The 23706-nt window shown below is 33.6% G+C and overlaps 1 protein-coding gene across 2 annotated transcripts in view; it reads left to right on the forward strand.

The window, feature by feature from the left end:
- LOC126771060 (uncharacterized) overlaps nucleotides 1-23706 on the forward strand; it is a 125869-nt gene that overhangs the window by 1587 nt on the left and 100576 nt on the right. For both annotated transcript variants that reach the window (XM_050490757.1, XM_050490749.1), the window contains exon 2: nucleotides 14258-14292. The gene's annotated coding sequence lies outside the window, so the exon portion shown is untranslated. The remainder of the gene's footprint in view (nucleotides 1-14257; nucleotides 14293-23706) is intronic.

Consider the following 23706-nt stretch of genomic DNA (forward strand, 5'->3'; position numbering starts at 1 on the left):
TTGCACGTGCTTTGTAAATTATCTATCATTTATCTCGTGCTTAGCACTGAAAAAATCGAACGTGAGTGTGCCGCAATATTTTTTCCGCGAGTTAAAACTTTGGTCCTGTAAGAAATATAAAACATCCATTATATCGCTAATGCGCCACCAACTTTCGGAACTAAGATGTTATGTCCCATGTGCGTGTGGTTACACTGCCTCACTAACCATTCAAGTCGTAACAACTATGCTATCTATTGGTGCTTGACGGTAGAATATGTGGTGAGTGGGTCGTACCTACCTAGACGAGTTCGAAGAAAGCTCTGCTATTAACCTGCGATTTGGTAGAATAAGCTCCGAAAATTATTCTTATAAGAAGCGGAGGTCTTAGCCCAGCAGTAGGATATATAGAATACGTATGTTTGTTTCTGGTATCTCAACACCGCTACAAACAAAATTTAAGTTTAATCACAAGTAAAACTCGATTACATTTATAAAAAATGAGGTTTCTATAATCTTCGTTTGGACTTCCCGGAATTAATTTTGAAACACGTACATTTACACAATTTCCTTTATATTAAAAAACAACGGATGAAACTTATTTTTCCCAACTTATTACAAGAACTTACATGTCAACGTAGACCGGTCATTTCGGGTATTACTACTAACTAGCAAGATAGTAAAAAACTTTTTTGTAATTCAAAAAACGATAAAAAATTAAAATAACTACGACTGTAGTCGAATTTCAACCATAATCAATTTATAATTATTGAGAAGATCAATACATCATTAGGAAAATATGAATTTGCATGTTTTTATTTTTCTACTTTTATCTTCAAGTCAAAAATCACACTAAAGTTGAACACTAAAGCTTATCAATAGCTATAAAACAAAAAAAGGTAATCGGTTAACAAATACACGAGAAATAATTAAGTAACTGTCATTGCTTTTTATATGTATATAGATAATACTTTTTTTAGAAAAGATGTATATAACGTTTCCTTATAATATTTGTGTTTTTAAAAATGATGTATGTTCTAATTATACTGGTCCAAATAAACTACCCAAGCGGGACTAATATTTTTTCTTTAAGATATCTTAACCCTCGTTAACATTTAATTGTATATAAACGAAATTGCGTTAAAAAAAATTAATATAACCGACAAAAATAATCGTACTTCCTTTAATTACTGTAAATTATCGATTAGATGAAATTACATAAAAAATAACGATTTATAAATTATTTAAAATAATTACATGAATGCATAATCTAGTTTGATATGAATATCACTTTTTAATTATGTAAGGTCTGTTTTTATAAAGAAAAATACAGATTATTAATATTATCACCTATTGTTTAATAAATTGGAATGTTTTAGAATTTGTAAAGATACTACAATAACTCAAAAAATCAGAGTAAAGTCTATAAAACTGTGATAATTGTAACTCTATTACAGCTTTCGTTTGCAGTAAACATGGAAACCATATACAAATGATTTGCACAATTATTTATTCAGGTAGAATTATGTAGGTATAATTATCATTTACGTAGTTTAAATGATTCAACATAATAGGCAATTTAGATGCATATTTCAGAGTCATTTAGATAATTGATTATTATAAATCTGAACAAGTGTATCGTTCGTACAAATTCCTCGTGTGTTTCGTAGAATAACGAGTATTGTCATTTTGTCGAGTGACGATATTATACAGACAAAGTGTTAGAAATCTTTTCGATAAATATTGAACGCATTTTGCCGAAGCCCGCCGTATCTCCATAATCAGAGACCACGCGAACGCAGTTGCGGACCGTTTGTAATACAAGCGTAAGCTATATTCAGATAATTCTATCGGTTACACAAGTAAATACGAAAATACTTGTAATACCACTAAGGGCTATTACGTGAAACTATCTAGTTACAAACTCGGATGCAATGCAATGGTTTGCGGCGCAGGCGCACCACTACCGAGGCGAAACTGTCAATGATACCGGAGCACGTAACACAGATGTTGTTATGAAATTGATATATTACGTAATGTGTTTAGGGTAATTATTGAATTCCGTTTTTAAACTAGAAAACTCAACTGGAGGTGATTAAACTTCAATTTGAGTTATTATACATTTAGCACCCACTTATATCTAATTACGCAATATTAAAACCGCTCTGTTAGTTAGTTGTTTGTATATATTATGTTTTTTTTTATAGAATAAGAAGACGGACGAGCGTATGGGCCATCTGATTTTAAGTGGTCATTGGGCCCATAGACATTGGCATCGTAAGAAATTTTAAGCAACTGTTACATTCCAATGCGCCACCAACCTTGGGAACTGAGATGTTATGTCCCTTGTGCCTGTAATTACACTGGCTCACTCACCCTTCAAACCGGAACACAAAAATACCCAGTACTATTATTTTGCGGTAGACTATCTGATGAGTTGGTGGTACCTACCCAGACGAGCATGCACAAAGCTCTACCACCAGTAACATTTGTATGTTTTTTTACACAATATGAAGTAGTTATTATACAGATAAATAATTAATAATAATATATTTTTTATTTTATAATGATTGACCGTATTGAAAATATATTATAAATAATTGAAATAAAGTTTCTAATTATTTATCTTTTAATTACTGTCGAGGCATTGTTCTTTTATTGATACAGAACATGTGGATATAGAAAATTCGAAGTATAAACAATTGTTTTTATATAATATGATTACGCAAAACAGAGTGCAAACAGAGCACATGTGTGAATTGGTATTTTAATACTAAATATCCATTTATAACTTTGATATAAATCAATTATTATTATAGTTATAAATTGATATTAAATAAATAAAATCTATCTGTTACGCTTTCATGTCTAAACTTCTGAACCGATTTAGATGAAATTTAGTATGAAGCAAGCTTGATCTCCAAGGACAATAGGACAGCTACAGACATAAGCTACTTTTTTATACCTAATACTGGTAGGGGAGGGGGCCTTACAAACACGCGTGTGAAGTCGCGGATGAAAACTAATAAAACTATAAAAAATTAACTATTGTAGATCCTACCGAGATGAACACGCAAGAAACTTAATAGTTACTCTTTTCCGGATAATTAATCATATAATAATTAATATAACAGGACACATCCTGCACGAAAATTAACGATTGCTCACAGCACGATTGTTTTATCATTGATATATTTCAAATAAATCGACACAGGAAGCGGGTGAAGTCGGGGTTCTAGTATTACATCTAATATAATTGTTTTAATGACGAACAGAGGAAATAAATCATTCCTACTATAAATGGAGTCAACGGAATGAAATATTAACCTCTTAAGGCGTGTGCGTTTTCTTTAAATTAACTATTTCGTTACTAATAGTGACGAGCGGTGTAGAGGTCAGCGAACTTATGTCGCAAGTGATTGTTATTATAGAATGTTATGATTACAATTGTTTGAACTTCAACAAGAAAGGATTCTTTGACTTTTGTTCTACTGAGTTTATGAAGTTGTGATTAAATTAAAAACATACCGACAAAAAAAATAGGCAAGTGTCAATTTAAATTAGTAATTATGCATAAAAAAGATGACAAGATTGATGGGCTCTCTGTACTTATTGAACTCTGTACTTACGTAAGATGGATTGATTTCTGTCCTTAAAAAGTGCAGAGATTTTATTATTATCGTAACTACTAAATATAAACAGGCAGAAGTTTCCGTAACTGAAATGTTTGTAATCAATCCATATGATATTTTATATATGTACTGTAAGGAGACGACCAAATAACAAACAGATCGAATTTAATTCTTTGTGCAGTTTAGAAAAAAAAGTACCTTTTTGACAAAATAAATGTCACTGTCATATTCAAAATGGAGTCAACATCGAATATATAATAATTTATTTTTGTAAATGTGTGAGATTAATAGACTTCGAGAACTAATGACCGATTAACATGAAAGTGGGTACATATGTATTTTTTAACGGAAAATATTTTTATACAATCTACTTGTTGTAACTCGTCACTAGATGGCGCTGCGGCACGTGAACTTCTATTCCATTCAATCACTCGACATAATAATAATTCGCATACATTTGAGCACGGAGAATAGTTTAGTTCATTGTAAAGCATGTCGGGGGCACTAGCTTTATTATAAAGTATTACCTATTAAAAGCATATGGATTATTACCTTATTAAAGGTATATAAATACATAAAGGATTATGTATTTTGATCTTGAAACATTTTTAACACTATTTATCTAACATCCTAAAACATGTCTTAAAAAGTTAGTTAATAAAAGTTAAAGTTTAATTTTTATTGTTAATTACTTGAAGTTGTCGTCGCAATAGCCTGCTAGAGCGCGTTGCGCAAACATGCGAACTATAGCTAATCGTTGAGACAGAGCGTGTGTCAGAGCTCCGTGTACTCTGGGAATGGTGTGCTACACACTCTGCTTTATTAGAACGAATATTATCTAAAGCATTTATAATTCCACTAATGTATATATATATATTACGATGAGATGGTTTTTTTTGTAAAGCCTAATTGATAAACTACATAAATAAATATAAAACGAACGCGAAGTAGGTTTTAGTATATAATATTGTCACATAAGTAGCTGCGCAACGCAGTTTCCGCTTTAAATTTAGAATATTGGCGTGACAAGCATGAAATTCATGTTCAAGATTTTTTTATTAGATTAGTGTTAACTTAGTAAGGCTGCTTATAAATCGTTTTAACACCACGTTATAATTACTAGTATTTTATAAATAATTACTAGGTTAAGAGAAGTCATTTTAATTTTTCTATTGCATATTGCAGTTAAAACTAACTTTGAACGTGTCTACTAAACCTTACACTTGTTTTTATATATATACTGCTCAACCAGGTTGACGGATACCCACCCAGTATATCATTCGACACATGGTAGGCTGCCTCGCAATTTTTTCACACTGAGCTCATAAATTAGGAACATCATAACTCCGGTTAGATTCAAGTGTTCTAAGCCATTTAATTCAAAGGCGAATATGGCTGTAACACCATTACTTTGATAATTTCTATATCCTTGTTCTGTAAGTAACATAGAAGAGAAATGCTGACCTTTTTTATTCAACTAAAAAGCCGCACATCAACCGCGAAGACCGCAACAATACGATTGGGTACTTACTATAAACCTAAACAATGACGGGTAAATCACAATTGCGCGAAACCGGGGTCGCTTATAACGAAAATAAAAATTTACTACGATCTGTTCGAGTGGGTAACAAACCGTGTGAACGTGGAATCTCTTCGCCCGATACATGATCCGTCTTCCCCTTTAGATGCCTATCTCGATGCTCACAGATAAAGCAAAGTCGGAAATATAGAGTTCCAGCCTCGTCAACTTTGTATAAATATTTTTATTTTCTTGGCGAATGACATTAACAGAGCTCTTAGTACTCTATTCGTCACTCAACTACTGAAAAGCCTCAAAGCATACATACACACATACATATCTACCGTTTGTATGTAAAGTAGATTAACAGCCTGTAAATGTTCCACTGGGCTAAGGCCTCATTCCCTTTTCGAGGAGAAAGCATATCTTACTCTACAACGCTTTTCCGATGCGGGTTCGTAGTTAAAGGTGGTAGATTTTCATACCAACATAAACGTTTCCTCACGCTGTTTTCCTTCACCACCGAGCCCGATGAATTATAAACACAAATACAGCACATGAAAATTCAATGGCGCTTGATCGGGTTTGACCCCGGAACCATCTGCTAAGGATTTAAGTCTTCGTCTTCTAAGCACTGGGTCACCGCGGCTGCTGCATAAGTACAAATTATATTCACAAAAAAAATCTCAATCTAGTTAATAGAAGTTCAAAGAGAACAGACACTTTTTTAAAAACTCTTCGACAAGACACGCCATTCGTCCGCCGATCGGTAAAAAAATAAATTAGTGCGCTTTAAGCGCATCTCATCTGTTTCATCGCAAAATTTATATTGTACTTGGTAGTGATTTGCCTTGCATATTTATTAACATAGATGAAAAAATTTTTTGGATAAACAAAATCGAACATTTACGTTATGTATCAGGACTAACATTATACTGACGTGTACTACAATATTACATAATATTGTAGTACACGTCACGGACTATGTAATTTAATGTAACCACTTATTATGAAAGTTATTAAAAAGTTAAAGCCGATATTGCTAGCCAGAGCATTTGAATCACATTGAGCAGACGGTTATGGGCTCATTTTACCACGTTGCTCTAATGTGGGTTGAGGGCTGTGTATCCAAAACTTCATCCTTCATACGCAGGCATATACAAGATATTTTCCTTCATACCTGAGCACGAGTTTAATTATAATAAAGGACAATTAAGCAAGTAAAAATTAACAGCTCGATTTGAACCCGCGATCTACGTCTAAGGTACGTGTTTCTATTTAGTGTGCCATTTCGGGGAATTATATTGTAGTCTGTTGTAATTGCATGTATTAGAACTAGCGTAAGTAAAAATAGGCAATTCATGTTTCAATAAATATAAGAGTGTCACGTCCGATGTCGACACCGCGCTATCATCGTGTCAATTCATTTTATTTGTTTTGTAATTAGGCTTACAATGAGTTAAATAGCCGAGATTGTCCTGTGGTTAGGACACGTGAATCTTAAACGATAATCGCGGGTTCATACCTAGGTAAGCTACTGAATTTTCATGAGATTAATTTGTATATATAATTCATCTCGTGCTCGGCGGTGAAGGAAACACTTCTTGAGAAAATCTGAATGTGTTGAATTTTACACCCGTGCAGCAACTAACTCACATTGGAGCAGCGTGATGGAATAAGGTCCATACCTTCTCCTCAAAGAGAGAAAAAGCCTTAGCCCAACAGTGGACCACTTACAGGCTCATACTACTTATAAAGTTATTTAGTATTACGGGTTTGTTTAGTTTTAGATGAAAAATAAGGTTTTATTAAAGTCAGCTTTTAACAATATTAAATTGATGTACAGCTACCGCCGGTTCGGAATGTAGATTCTACCGGGATTAGCCGATAAGGCAACTTCAGTTACTTGAAGTATTTACATAATACAATAGCTATGCAGTAACAAAAAGTATACATAGTAATTACTATTAAATTTTGTATAAGAGCCGAGATTGCAAGCAGCAAACTTGCATGTGCTTAGCTTGTGTATATAATTAATTTCATGCTCGGCGGTTGAGGAAAACATCGTAAAGTTGACTTCCTGTTGGCATGTATGAAAATCTGCCACTTAAGCTCCAAACCTCCTCAAGATGAGGTTACCTTGGCCCAACAGTCTGATATTTATAGGATGCTACTATCCTATTTGCATGATAAGTGAAAATATTATTATTACATCAAAATGTGTTGTCATGCAACCAGACGTCGATTAGTTCACACGTAGCTAAGCGATTTGTCAAATAACGTCTTATGATTGCGCATCAGCCAAGGTCGTCTTTAGATTACGATGCTGTAATTTAGTTCAATATAATTTATTAAATGATTTTGCTCTACATTTAATGTGTAGTAACTTGACTACCTCGTTGCTCTAATGGCTAACTTATAACTTACAACTCCAGGTGAAGGCAAGACCAATAAAAAAGTTTTTAAATTATCTTAATAGTAGAAAGTTCGTAGTGTCAAATTCCCGTGCCATAGACAGTCTCTCTCTCCAGTCCTGTTGGATTGCCACCCTTTCGAATTATAAGTCAGAGTAAGGGAAGTGCTCGTGCGCCTCGGTTTGCAAACCAACACACTGAGCTTGTGACGAAAATCCTTCAAAATATCAACGTATATAAAGACTATTTGAATTGTACATAATACGAAATATTTAAATTATTAGATAGCGGTAAACTACAATAACTAAAAAGTGGCAGTGTAGATGTATAGATTAATACGAAGTTTCAATCACTTGTCAGTTTTGGTCGACGAAGACGCAAGGCCGGGTGTGTGAACTCCCAACAATGCAATACATACATACATAACTTTTTCTTTTGTAACAATACGTAATACATAGAATGTACTGTAACTATTTAAAAAACACATTAATAAATAATCAATCTTTTTCATTCCATTTATATATTATTATTTTAAATTATATTTTTTTTAAACTTAAGACAAAGGCTATGTAGTCTATATACTATTTATATTAGTGTATTCTATAATATACGGTCTATAATAGTCTATAATACTTTCATAATGCACTAGATTATATTGTCGCCAAAACGAAAAGTATGTGCGAAATTTTAGTTCCATCGACTGTATGGAACTGCCTTAAAATTCAATTGATAAGGTTTGATCCACACATGCTAATTGTTAACATATTAAAGCTTGTTAAATTTTCAACAGTATTTGTCGTTATATAAAAACACTTACTACAAAAACAGCTGCCGTTCCAAGGGAGGCACTCCCTGGGAGTGGGAAAAAACGGTTAAAGGTGAAATTTCGAAAAATAACATATGTTCCAATTATCGGCCTCCTATACTCAGAAGATTTGATTCTATAAATAAATTAAGATAAATATTATTAACCACAGCATATTTCAACATATTAGATAAATAACTAAACAATAACAGTTCCTAACAAGTGTTTTGTTCGATAAAAGTTTGATGCAATATAAAATTACCGTTAAAATCGTTTCAACAGTTAAAAACAATAACAGCACGAATGACAATGAGCTCGGGTATCACACCGTCTGTTATTCCGATACGGTAATAAAATAAGAAATTTCAATAGAATTTTCGTTTTTGTATCCGAGGTATAATGGTATCGCGTGCGCGGGCGCAGCTTGCGTAAGGTGCAGGCTTCGTTGTGTGGTATAAGTTACGAACGAGGTAATATTTATTATAATTAAATATTTTAACACGATCAAATTCTTTTTGTTGATTTAATATAATTTTTATTTTATTATTTAAAATTATCTGACTGTCCATAGACATTGGCACTAAGAAGTATTAATTCCATACGTCACATTTTTTTTTTTTTTTTTTATAGAATAGGAAGGAGGACGAGCATATGGGCCACCTGATGGTAAGTGGTCACCAAACGCCCTTAGACATTGGCATTGTAAGAAATGTCAACCATCGCTTATAGCCAATGCGCCACCAACCTTGGGAACTAAGATTTTATGTCCCTTGTGCCTGTAATTACACTGGCTCACTCACCCTTCAAACCGGAACACAACAATATCAAGTATTGCTGTTTTATCCACGCCCATGCACCACTTATCATGGAAATGTACGGCCTTAGTTATAAAATTTGCTTAGCTACTGTTTAAACACTGATTCCGCTTATTCTGTTATTATTGATTTTTCATTAAAAAGAAGAAGACACAGTTAAACTAATTTAACGCTAAACTACGTTTGTTATGTTCCTAGTGCCTGTATTTACACTGTATTCGTTTGGTGTTTGGTGTTGTTTTTTACATATTTATTTCTCTTCTATAGAGACATTAGGTCTGTGTGACATTTTGAGTTCTATTTTTGTATTACACGTGTTGGTCTCTTGTGGCTTCATTACATTATTTTTTTACATATTTAATTAATAGTATATAAAAGATGTGTATTTATATAATAAGATGGTTTGGTCTTGTAACTGATAAATGAGAGTAAAAATGTAATGAGTACATTTTTTCGAAAACAATACAATTTACATATGTTTCTTTTTATCAATACGATTACAAATCAATTTAAATTCTGTAATATTTTAAAGTAGGTCATAGGGCTTAGGTCAACGACACTGCGTGGAAAATACATTTTGATACATTAAGGACGAATATCCAGAACCTTCTAACATGTCATAAAATACTGAAAAATTTTTAGGTAACAATAAGCCAGTTTATTGTACTATTTATTATTTGATCCTTAATGTATTTCCAGAAAATAAATTAAGCATTTCGCTTATAACTCGTACTACAAACGCAAGCAAATATTCTCCCACGAATATAAAATGACCACGTCACCTTGGCCAGTTGCGATCGCCTTCTTCAATTAACAAAGTTTTGAAACCCCGATACAATGGTGATTGACTTCAAGGTACCGGCTGTAACATGTTTGATAGCCTTGACTTAGCGCAAGAACAAAGAGTTTTAGGAAAACATTAATGAGTATTAATATTTATGGCCAATTTAGAGGAATTTGTGTACACTAAATTGCAGTGAAAATTTTAAGCAATTTTTTGGTAAAGGAAACTATGTAAGTCATTTTTATACTATATAAAATTAACATTACAAATTTATAGCAAAAACACGTCGTCTAAAAGATTGTCCTGTGGCATTGTACCCAAGAGGCTGGCCTTTGGGCTAAACAATCGCCAGCTCTTGGGTCACCAGAAGTGTGGACCAATTTCTTAGAAAGATCTTTTATGAAATTTCTTTATTTTTTTATTAAAAGGAGTAAATACTGAGTTTCTTCTTGGTACTTCTAGGTATCGGTTTATATAATTGGAATGTATATATTTAATTTATATTTTATCCATCAGTTCGGATAGTGAGATGAATGATAAAACTCAAATAAAAATATGATGATATGACGACTCAAATAATAAGGCAGGTCAGCTCTACGTGTTTTTGCTACGTGCGGAGTGTAATCTATATAACATTTAATATATAATATTTTACTTACGAATCACTGTGACGGCAATTAAGTATATAAAAATATATCAAATTGATATATTCCAAAAGCCATTAATACCGTTCGTTATCTGCTTACAATTAATTCCCTACATCGTGCATTCGTTCTAGAGATCATTAGAGCCCTCTAGACCGAGTTCCTCATTACTAGAGCTGCTATTTGTCAATGACGTACAGTCAGCAACAACACAGATGCTTACATTTTTAAATAATCTTATTAATTTTATCCTTAATCTTTTTAACTTATAAATGTATTTTTAGCGTCGAGTATATATACATATATATCAGTTTTTTGTCTGTATGTGCATCCTTCACACTGACAGTTGTAAATTTTTGAAACTTACCATGGTGCTTTTTTCATTTCTGATCTTAAGTCGTTAAGACATCTTTATATTAAATGTCTATATAAATTATTAAAGAAAGTGAAAGGGCAAATCGAAGGGACAATAATTGAAGATGACCTGCGACTAAATAGAATAAAATAGTTGAGTACTGGAATCGTCTTAATCTTAATTGACTGAATTTCATTCATAACATATTTTTATTATTTATTTTGTTGTTTTACATCAAAAACAATACAACACAACAAAAATATTTATTCTTTACAATTACCATTATTTCAAGCTTAAATATTATTATTACTGATATATAAAAATCGGTTGAGTAACTTCAGAGCTTATAACTACAAATACCCATCAACGTCTCTGATACAATCCCATGGACTGTGGTCCATGAGCAAGGACAACGTTTTCAATTACCTCAAGTTTCGTCACCGCCCACGCTCGTCCCGACTCATCCGATAAAGTGCTATCCGATAACAAGACATTAGCGCAGACAGATTGCCGGAAAATGTTGGTTTACGGTTCAAGATTTAAGCTAAGACTTACCATTCATTACTTTATCTATAAAATCTAGATTCTTACTAGATACTTGTTTGAGAAATGTTTACTACTCCACTGATTTCGATTTTATACTAGCTTTGAGTCTTATTATAAATTATTCAATTTTTTCATTTGCTTTGGATATAAGTATGTGTTTCTAAGCACATACTGACAGACAATATTTTCAATATTTATTTTATATATACATTTTATTGGAAGACTAATTTTATAATAAATAATTGAAGCAAAGTTGTAGCTACAACTACAACAAACAACAAAAGCCGAGATGGCCTAGTGGTTAGAACGCGTGAATCTTAAAGGATGATCCGGGGGCAAGCACCAACGAATTTTCAAGTGCTTAATTTGGGTTTATAATTCATCTCGTGCTTGACGGTAAAGGAAAACATCGTGAGGAAACCTGCATGTGCCTAATTTTATTGAAATTCTGCCACATGTGTATTCTACCAACCCGCATTGGAGCAGCGTGGTGGAATAAGCCCCAAACCTTCGCAAAAGGGAGAGGAAGCCTTAGCCCAGCAGTAGGACATAAACAGGCTGTTACTGTATTGTAGCTACAAGTACTAGTCACTGCATATAATAAAATAAAGTCTCCCCGTAGCGTCTGTCTGTCTAACTGAATGCGATAAACTTAAACGGATTTTAAGGACGGAGTGTTTCATGATGAAGGCTTAGGTAAAAAAAATATTAAGGTTTATTGAAGATGTTGCTGAAAATCATGCCGATTGAAGTCGTTAAAAAGTTGAAACAGTTTTATATGTATTACGATATAAAAGCTATATGTAGAATTATTCTTAGTTTACTTCCATTTTAAATAAGTTAGTGATATAATTTTTACATACATTTAAATACTTAGTTATATTTATCTGGGATAGAAGCACTAAATTTTTCAATCAATGTGTCAATTCTATTCTAGAATAAGATAAATAAATGATCACCTACATGCGAAGCGACAGCCATTTTTCCGTTAACACTGTCAATAATAGAAACCTGTTTAATTATCGTGTTCACTTTCACTGGCGAAAGGTCGTTTAGTTCGTCCGTATGTAACGGACATTGGTTGCATAACCAGGGTCCGATGAAGCCTGCGAATTGACCTTAGATTGTTAGGAGATAAATTCTTTTTAACTGTTCACGATTTGTTTTTTTTTTGCTTTAATTCCATGTTGTTATTTATATACTTTCTGTGTAAATGATTTTATAAATCGTAACAATTTTATTAAATATTAATTTGTATATTTGCTCTTTTTATATGTACTTCAAATAAACATTTATAAATAATCTAAAGTTATTTATTTTAAATTTATTTATAAAAATGTGAAAATAAGCAATTTGTATGGAAGGAAATAACCGCTGTCTGTTAAGTTGCGTGTTAATATAAATTGCAAAGCCTTTTTTTAAAAAAAAACCTTGTCGATTTATAAAGCTAAGTATATAGCGAATGGCAAGCTTTACAACAACAACAAGTGAAAGCATTATGCTTAAAAAAACAGAAGTACGTTGTCATCATCGATCTTTACATCTTGTTATGTAACAAAAGTATTCACACACACAGCGGACAGTGCTTTGATTGAAAGCCATTGTATGTACTATATTCTGTGGCTTTTGTTAGAGTTGATGGCTTCGTTGACGTGGGTACGATTATATCTATAAAAACATTTATAAGTAAAATATCATTTAGGAAAGAAATACAGACACGACTGCCTTGAATGAATGAATTAATTTATAGCCCATACATCCAAATCTGTTCAGGCATTTAAATGTAATGGTGGAATAAAGAAACTCAGATACATGAACTCTGTATATCCATATAAATATTACAGTCTTATTTGGGCCGTCGTGTATCGATGTAACAATGTGTGATACAAAATTAAAAAAGCAAAGTATTAATTTCCATAATCTTGCACATAAGCCGGTATATTAATTTAATGTAAGATTTTGTTTAAACTGCAAACGGTGCAAGCATAGATATATGTATAAAATACTAATTTAAGAAGAAGATTAAATACGATTATTTATATGTACATAATATTTATACAGCAGACAACTATTGATAATGCTTAATATAAGATAAATGAAATTGGGCTGTTCATAGCTAGATCAGATTGTAAATCAAGATAATCGTAGTTGTAGTTGACAGAAGCATGTTTTATGGCTCGAATCCCGCAATAAAACTGTGTCCGACAATGTAACATCGCTCTAATGGTTCTGGAATGTTGTCCCATTTCCTTTGGACTCGCGTTTTGTGATTACACGCGTTGCGTTTGTAATCGGATGTGTTCCAACATGAATACATTCTAGTTTACTTTTTAAATGCTTTCTTGTATCCGATTTATCGAACCGGGATAGCCCAGTGGTAAGAACGCGTGAATCTTAACTGGTGATTACAGTTTCAAACCAAGCTAGACCTCATAAGAACATCGGTGTTATGGATTTTTGTGTGTAAAAACGAATACGTACTCCAAAATGAATGCTGGGATCCATGAAATAAATAGAATACTTGTTTTACAGTTAGTCAGTTAGCCAGCTGACAATAATCTTATATCTTTTACGTATGTTTGTTTTTGTAAGTGATGTACACGTTCGCACATCATGCGATTTATTTTTGTACATTTGTTGTTGGTTCGTGAAGATTGACACACTACCATGATATGTTGCGCATGCGTCGCATCGGATAATTTAATTCTCGGGATAATCATATATCCATTATCAAGTTTTAACAATATTTATGTTTTGATTTCAGGAGCATAATTCTGGCGAAACGTGATTGGAATTTTTGTAAGTATTTAAATTATTTAACGTTTTATTTATAAAAATTGTATGTATTATTATATTATTTATAATAGTTTTTATAAAAATAGTAAATATTTTCATAAATATTCTAATCTAAGTATCGCATTATGATCATGTATAGTACTTGATTTTAATATTATTTTAACCTATTTATTATCTTTAACGTAAAGGAAGAGACCCTAAATGTATCTGTTCGGGTTTCACCCATCACGTAGTCCCTCTCTGGGACTTATCTCCTCTATGGTAATCCCTGAAAAACTGCTGATGTAGTCCATAAAGAAACGTATTCGTTAATTTTCATGTAATATGTAAAATAGTATATTTATAGATTTTACCTGGAAATGGAAATTACATGTAATTAGATTCATAAAGAGCTTTTTTTTAATTAAATCTATTTATAAGTAAATGCCCTAAAAATTAAAAAAAGAACACCGCTTAAATTTAAAAAATACATACTACAAAACTACCTGAAGCTTAGTAAACGTGGTTTTTGTTGTATCGTTTTAGAAATAAAGTTTTAATAAAAAATATATTATCTCAATAAATTTATCGATATTATATACTTATTATCTATTTTAATACAAATTGAGTCGCATTAAATAGCTATTGTTATGTTTATATGTATTTAGAAAATAAGTCGTAAAAAGTAAAGTCGTCTTTCCACAACGGACGCTTGGAGCTAATTCCACCACGACACTTCATTGCAGTTTAATGATCATACGAAATGTAGTCATCTAACACATGCAGATCCAAGTATTCTATTGAGTGAGCCACCTTAAGTATAATAAATATTAAAAAAATTATTCGTGTGTGAAACTATGTCAATGATTAAACAGATCATCGACTGTTTGATGAATGTTGTGGTCGCTTTTTACTTGACTCCGGTCCAGATAGCTGGCATACTGGCATAAAATATATTATAAACAAATGCTCGTCTTGTATAAATTTCCTCATTATCCAAGTGCCGGCAATCGCATCTGTTATTTACATTCCGTTGATATTAAACGGGAAAAACGACGTCGGGATGGTTTTAGATGAGAGTACCAAGCCACCCGCTCAGCTGAGTAGGTAACGAATAGTTAATAAATCCGTTTTTTTTTTGTTTTCTATATCTCAATATTTAAAAACAAAGCTACTCGGTTTTCTTTTTTGTCTGTTACTAACGAATATATTTTTCGGATCGGTCATTCGCTATTGCCTCGTCGGCTTTTTGGCGGAGAATCTCAGTAGCAACCCAGAGTCTGGAAGTTGGAAGTGTGTAAAACCGTTGATTCTGCGTCTCAACTCTTTCCGGTCATGACGGATTTGCCGTCCCCGAGAGTGTATCTGGGTTTTCGCATGAACTAGTGAACCTACTATAATATGTCCCGCGCAGTTGGCTAGACTCCTTTGAGAATGACCGCCGTGGCTGAAAACGGTCAGGAGAAGAACATCATTTATCGGATTTTAATCGAATATTCTGTATTGAATGAGGCAACTACAAGCAGTCTTGAACCGGCGAGTTAAACGATTTAGTTAAAGTAAACCATCGGCTCAGAGTGTGTATTCTACTAGAGAAGAAACGCCAAGAAACGAAGTATTCATATTTACATTTACACGGGTGGCTTGGCTTTTATACTTACTAAGATAAACTTTAAAGATTTCACGCGCGCATGGTCTAAAAGTTAGTTGTATTATAATGCAAAATTTTATGATTAGATTAGTTATTTAATAACGCTTGAACTGCTAGAAGGAAAAAATTTGGTTTAATATTCGTCGAATAACAATATTTTTTTTTTATTGAATCGGTCGCGTAATATAATATAATATATATATACCGTTTTATAATTAAGACTATTTAGTTAAGTTGCAATATCGAACTCGAATGAATGCAAAGCACTTTTAAATAATAATAATAATAGCATTTAAAGTTTTACCGTTAACGAGATATTTTCTCTTAGCGAGTATCCGAGAGACTTATCATCGGAACGTTTAGATGCATCATTCGAAAACGAGTACTGCTCATTATTATCAGTTGTACAATGTTGTACTTTATTTTGAATCGATCGGTAGTTAGTGTGATAAGGCCGCTTACACGCAGGCAATTACGAACGTATTGGTATATTTATTTATTTGTCAGAACAGCCTGTTTATTTATACTAATTGATACTGTAACGTACTGAAAGGTGCAGCTTTTAAGGTCTAGCAAAACTTAAATGTAATCTAAATTAGTAACGGCCTTTTAACTTCCTAATAATAGAAAAAGACCTCATCCATGCTGCGCACTGCTATATTGTGTGCATTTAATATTTGACACACACGCACAGCTTTAACAAGACGTTTGCCTACACTAAACACGATTATTTTGAAAACACACATGCGCATTAAGTGATGCTTCCCTTAATTTCACCTATCTATTAGCCTATCTGGGCTATAAATATGAATGAAAATGAATTTATATAATCAATTTGAGATTAAGAGAAAAAATGGAAATAAAAGATGTCAAAAAGAAATTTATTGACCTTTCAATGATGTCAAAACTTTCTTGAAGCCGTCATAAAAAAATTCTTTGACAATGTTGAAACTGTTTTAGATTGGTTTTTGCATGAGTTTAATTTAATAATCGAGCTTCAGAATTTATAACTAATAACTAAAAGTACTTGTCGTTAGTGTGTACATATTTTTCTAACGTTACCACATGTGGGCGTCCTTAGTTCGTACAGAAGATAGTAATTCGCCGGCGACGGAATCGTCGCACGTACCTATTCCGGTCTCGACTCCCGATACCAGATATAGGCTGATGTTCCCACGAAGCCCTAGCATTGGTTATTTAACGTCACTAAATGCTTCTGCGTGATTCTATTTCAAACGCGGCTTATTTCAAATACATAACTCGAATAGTCACTAATACTATGTTTTTTCTGGTATTTTTATTATTATCTCGGTTGATAGATCCCATCTGTTTGTAGAAATAGATTTTATAGTTTAGGACAGGTGTATGACTTAGCGATACTCAATGATTAAGGGTTATAGTTATGTATACGTATCGAGAATTGGTATAGCGGCTTTAAACAATTACTTCGTTAATGGAACACATATATATTGTATACAGATGTATATAAGAGGCGAGGTGGCTCAGTGGCAGTTTGCCAGATTCTATAAAAATTAAAAATAATTATCATTTTGTTACGGTCAGGATGCGTCAGCCAGGTAACAGTGAGTGACAAACGGACAACTTACCAAGATGACTTATATAATTTACGTTTAAATAATTTCGGAGTTCGTATCTTTCTCTTTTACAGACACGTTATTTTATTAAACATTAACTACTTGATTTTATCCGCGGTAAACATTACTCCGACCTCGTGCGTCGTCAATCTAACCAAGTTTACCGCCGCGTCTGTATGTTTGTCTGAATGCGATAATCTCAAAAACTACGGAATGAATTTTCATACGATTTTCACCAATGCACGGAGTGATTTATGAGGTGTTTAGGCGTATAATTCATTATCGTTTTGTTTGTTTTTGTACTTTATTTAAATATTTCTTATTTCTGTTTTTATTTTATTTTTGATTTGTATATTTTGTTACCTCTTTTTGTAACTATTTGGGAATGGTGTGTTCTCCAGAGAGATGGCCCAGTGGTAAGAACGCGTGAATCTTAACCGATGATCGTGGGTTCAAACCCGAGCAAGCACCACTGAATTTTCATGTGCTTAATTTGTGATTATAATTCATCTCGTGCTTTACGGTGAAGGAAAACATCGTGAGGAAACCTGCATGTGACTAATTTCACTGAAATTCTGCCACATGTGTATTCCACCAACCCGCATTGGAGCAGCGTGGTGGAATAAGCTCCAAACCTTCTCCTCAAAATGAGGAGAGGAGGCCTTTAGCCCAGCAGTGGGACATTCACAGGCTGTTTCGGGTGTTCTCCAGTCATCAGTTGTGCATAGTTAGTCTTAAGTTAATCTAAAGCCTGTTTTGAATGTGTTTATGTACCACTTTTGGAGTTTATGAAGCCGGAACTGTAGCTAGTTATAAATAACCATACTCTAAAGCCTTTCTTAATAAATTGGCACTTCGACGCCAAAACATTTTATTTCAAATCAGACTGGTAGATTCACAGATTCGTGCGATTAAACAAATAAACTATTTAACTTTATATATACAGAGATAGCACAGATAATAAAATCTGTAATCGGTTATAATATAAATAGTACAGTTTAGTTTTATGTCGAATATACTTTTTACAATTTACAGTTTAAAATTTCGAAGAAATGAAATATAGTGTTTTTTTTTCAACATGCAAAACTGCTGGAAATGTAGATGCGGGAAATGAGATGTCGAACAGTCAAAGTACTTGTCGTTATATCACACTAGAAGCTTCGTATCTATGTTTAGCCTTTCCGTTGATATGAATCGGTAGATAGAGAACAGCATCAGACATGCCAGCTATGAGTATCTTAAATACAAACATACACCTATATGTCTTAAGATTTCAGCTTTATAATTAATCTGCATCGTTTGTTGATGCGTTTAATTTTCATTTTACTTTCTTTCTCGACAGAATTAAAAACTTTTTGCATGAAAAATGGTACATTTAAACGTTGCACTGGTCGACCTTGAAATTTCACTCATCGTGTCTGAAGAAATTTCACTTTAAACGAGTCTAGTATTAGAATTTATGGTCGGAAATTTTCGAAACCAACGCTCATGACACATACCATTTCCAGCAGTTAGTGGTTAGTCGCTGCCAATAACACGCGTTCAGAGCTCACAGACGCTAGACGCAGCGAGCCGCAACAGATGCTGAGTCTTGCTCTATTTCCCCGCTCTCCGTTGCAAAACTATAACAATGTGAACAAGTAGCTCAGAGCTGTCCGCTAATTAATATGCAACACGTCTTGAGGATGTTGTTGAGAACGCTGATCCTGAGCTGAGATTTGTGTGTCTGTTTACTACTATGATATCTGTGCGATTATATCAAGCACGTTATACTTCAGGTTCAGGCCGTGTAGTTTCAGGCAGAGTAAAAAGTGTGGTGGTGGTGAATTTTGTGCAAACCAGCATTGAAGTAAAGCTATTTGCCAAACTGTCTGTCTTACATAGACAGACAGTTTGTCAAATATGTTTTCTTCTATCACGTGGTTTGATTTGAGTTGCTCGCCCTTCCATTATGTTATAATTTTATGAAGTATATATATATATATATAAATATGTCATATAGATTAATAAGTAGTGATTACAAAAAGCCGACAAATCTCATTAAAATTATAAGGATCTATTTGTTAATGTATTCAGAGGCTATTTTCTAATCATAAATATTCAAGTTCACGGCTAAGATTTGTTAAATTCGCATTTAACTTTCCTTTTCTGAATACCTGTTTAGACCGGTGTATCACAGCCTCATAAAAAGTATAAACCTCTCATATACGCTTTGAAATGAAGCTCGCATTATAAACAAAAATGATGATATCCTCGTCTCATCTCAAGAGAGCCAAATCTCTTAGCCAAATGAGCAAAATATTCTAAACTGCACAAGTGTGTTTCCAAACACATATGCACTTTTTATTCACTCTCATAAAACCCTAATGGACCTGACCTGGAATTTGAACCCAGGATCTCTGGATTTGCAGTTTAATATCTAGCCATTAGACCAACGAGGCTTTCAAACAAAAATAAACACATGAAAACTTATTAGAAAAGCGTTTGAACCCTTTTTCAGATTTGAACCCGCTATCGTAGGTAAATAATCAAATCTTCCAGCCACTCGATCGTCTTGGAAATATTTTTTTCTATCCCATAATTTCCCTAACCCACAATTTTAATATATATCAGATATGTAAGCAGAGGTTGGCTTTCATAGCTTTTAATCAAAGACTTTGCAACAAATTTTAAAGGCGAGGTAACATTACTATCTATATAAGTAATTATTTGACTCCTGTTCTCATCTATTTGTAATAACTTTTCTAGAAGTATCTAAATTAAAATATAATATATATTTTCTAATATAAACAAAAAACACGTCTTATTGCACGATGTTATCGACTTCTATAATATATTCATTGGAATCCATTCAATTCGCCGTAGTTTGTTGAGTAACAAATATGATTACACACTTTCCATAAAAATAACGTGTTTAGGGGCGTTGAAATAAATCTAAGGCATTTTTCTGTAACAAAAAATATAAGTGGACTTTGGTAATAATAATTGTTATCGACGAATTCGGGCTTGGATAAGCATGACTAAGTTTTCAATTGCTATTGTCTGTTGATAAAATTTAGTTTGAAGCAAGCTTGAGTCCCAAAAAAGGAAGTTTTTTAAACCTGACATCTATGTATCCTTTACTCGCAAGCGAAGCCGCGGGAGAAAATTGGTTTGTTTATAAAACGTCTCGTGTTCACCGGTGAAGGAAAACATATCGAAGAAATCTGTATGTGTCGGATGAAGTTCTGCCAGATGTGCATCAACTCGCATGCGAGCAGCGTGGTGAAATAAGTTTCAAAGAACCCAGCAGTGGGTCATAACGGCTGTCACTTATTTATTATTATAGGAATGGCGATCTGACCTGAATGATAATTAAATCGCGATCGTGTAATTCGTGTTACAAGTTCAATGCCACCGTTTGACTGCTCTGCTAGATTAGGCATTATTTTTTAATTACAATCAATACTAACTTCGTCCTACTTGGATTACGTGCACTTTGTATGGGATAAGAAGTTATATAAAGTTATTATATATATAAAGTTATTTTATTATTATTATTATTCCTTGTCAAGTAGATGTTATATTTTTTTTATTGTTGTTTATGTTTTGTTTCTGATGGTAAGGTAACCTCCACTGACAGTCACTAGACCATACATTTTTTTTTTTATAGAATAGGAAGGTGGACGAGCATATGGGCCACCTGATGGTAAGTGGTCACCAAACGCCCTTAGACATTGGCATTGTAAGAAATGTCAACCATCGCTTATAGCCAATGCGCCACCAACCTTGGGAACTAAGATTTTATGTCCCTTGTGCCTGTAATTACACTGGCATTACACACTTGTGTCACACCATGGGTTAAAATCAATAAAATCCTTAGTTAATTGTGCCCGTATTTACACTGGCTCACATTTCAAACCGGAACACAACATTTTATTTCCAGGCAGCATCACAATCAACATTTTTCGATTGCTTTCTTTATTTTTGTATTGTCTTCATCTTGTTTTCTCTCAGTTTTTTCCTTATTGTTGTCAGTTGATCTTGTGGGATCCTGGATTACTAAGCTGGTCTGGATGGTATTCGGTCAGCCTGTCCATGATGGGGTTATCTCTATTATGATCGCCATTGTATAGTCCAGAATCTCCCTGGAAGATGCCGTATGAGTTCTATCCACCAGCTCCCTGCCGCGTCGTCACAGTCGTCGGTAATAATATTATTTTTTTTTTTTTTATAGAATAGGAAGGCGGACGAGCATATGGGTCACCTGATGGTAAGTGGTCACCAAACGCCCTTAGACATTGGCATTGTAAGAAATGTTAACCATTGCTTACATCACCAATGCGCCACCAACCTTGGGAACTAAGATGTTATGTCCCTTGTGCCTGTAATTACACTGGCTCACTCACCCTTCAAACCGGAACACAACAATATTAAGTATTGCTGTTTTGCGGTAGAATATCTGATGAGTGGGTGGTACCTACCCAGACGAGCTTGCACAAAGCCCTACCACCAGTAGATACACATTAATTAGTTATATTACTTTATAATATAACTAATTAATGTGTATCTATAAGGATACAATTCCCCGCCATAATCTAAACATCTGAATAGACAATAAAATTGATGAACTTAATTCAATTGACTAGCAAAGACAGCCTTAAAAGCCTTTAGTGATCCACGTCCGTTACGAATCCATATAATTATACAAAAATGCACTATAACTATTTTAAGATTAATTGCTAAATATTTCTTAAGGAATTTCCGCATTTGATTAAATTCTACAGTCAACAAACGTAATAGACTTTAAAATGGTAAATTCCTGTAGCGAGGTCATATTTATAGCTTCCTTAATTAGAACATAACATGGATGCGTGAAACTGTAAGGAAAAAATACTTTTATTTATTTAAACGCACTTTTTCAATTTTAGTTTAAAACAAAATACTAAGATCTCTTTTGAATCTTTGATTACACTGCCTCAATGAAAGTGGTAATCACGATCATGAGTAAGCCCATACGGCCTATAACTTGCAAAGTTGATTCATAAATTTGTATTATAAACTGCAGGTTAAATAGTAATAATAATAATATCCTGGGACATTTTCTACACACGGCCATCTTATCCTAATTTATCCCAAATTAAGCTTGTACAAAGCTTGTGCTATGGAATCCAGATAACTAATATACTACACATACTACTTTTCTTTTGTAAATACATATTTATATAGATAATTACACCCAGACTCAGGACAAACAGACATGTTTATGCACACAAATGTTTGTCCTGGGTGGGAATCGAACCCACAACCTTCGGCATGAAAGGCAAGTATCTACCAACCACGCCAACCAGTTCGTCAATTAGTGCTTTAAACTAGACCAGTGTCCTAGTGCAGTGGGACAACCTCAGTAGCTATTAGAAGCGGTAAGATTTTGATTAAGCGCTCTGTTATTTTACCGAGTAGTGGCTACCGTAATACCCGTTATTGTCACATTTGTCTCGCCTCGCTGCTCTACTGAGAATACTGCTATTCTGTAAGAACTCATTTTGTAGTTCACTCCTGAAATATTGACAACCAACTTAAGCTATTTTGATGCGTCTATTATTTTGATGTTACATAAATACCTCTGGTGCTATGAGAGTTAAATATTAAGGTTGCCTGTAAATGTAACGCTTGTTAGTGAAATGTTCCTGACGCCAAAATGAGCCGCATGTTTTTTTTTTTTAATATCGTTTTATTTTAAATCAAATCAAAATGGAATTTGCTTATTTGTTTACTTTCACATCTTAATTCCTCAAGTTGTACATATAAATTGACAGGAGTACATAAAAAGTCGTAGGGAATATCTGACGACACCCCCCCCCCCCCCCCTTTACACGTGCCCGGCCTCTTACACCTCAGGCGAAAACTAGTAAAAAAAAATAATAAACATTAACCGTACCGTAACAGCCTGTGAATGTCCCACTGCTGGGCTAAAGGCCTCCTCTCCTCTTTTTGAGGAGAAGGTTTGGAGCTTATTCCACCACGCTGCTCCAATGCGGGTTGGTAGAATTCACATGTGGCAGAATTTCAGTGAAATTAGACACATGCAGGTTTCCTCACGATGTTTTCCTTCACCGTAAAGCACGAGATGAATTATAATCACAAATTAAGCACATGAAAATTCAGTGGTGCTTGCCCGGGTTTGAACCCACGATCATCGGTTAAGATTCA

Source organism: Nymphalis io, chromosome 1 (genome assembly GCF_905147045.1).
Source record: "Nymphalis io chromosome 1, ilAglIoxx1.1, whole genome shotgun sequence".
In the NCBI taxonomy this organism is placed as follows: Eukaryota; Metazoa; Arthropoda; class Insecta; order Lepidoptera; family Nymphalidae; genus Nymphalis; species Nymphalis io.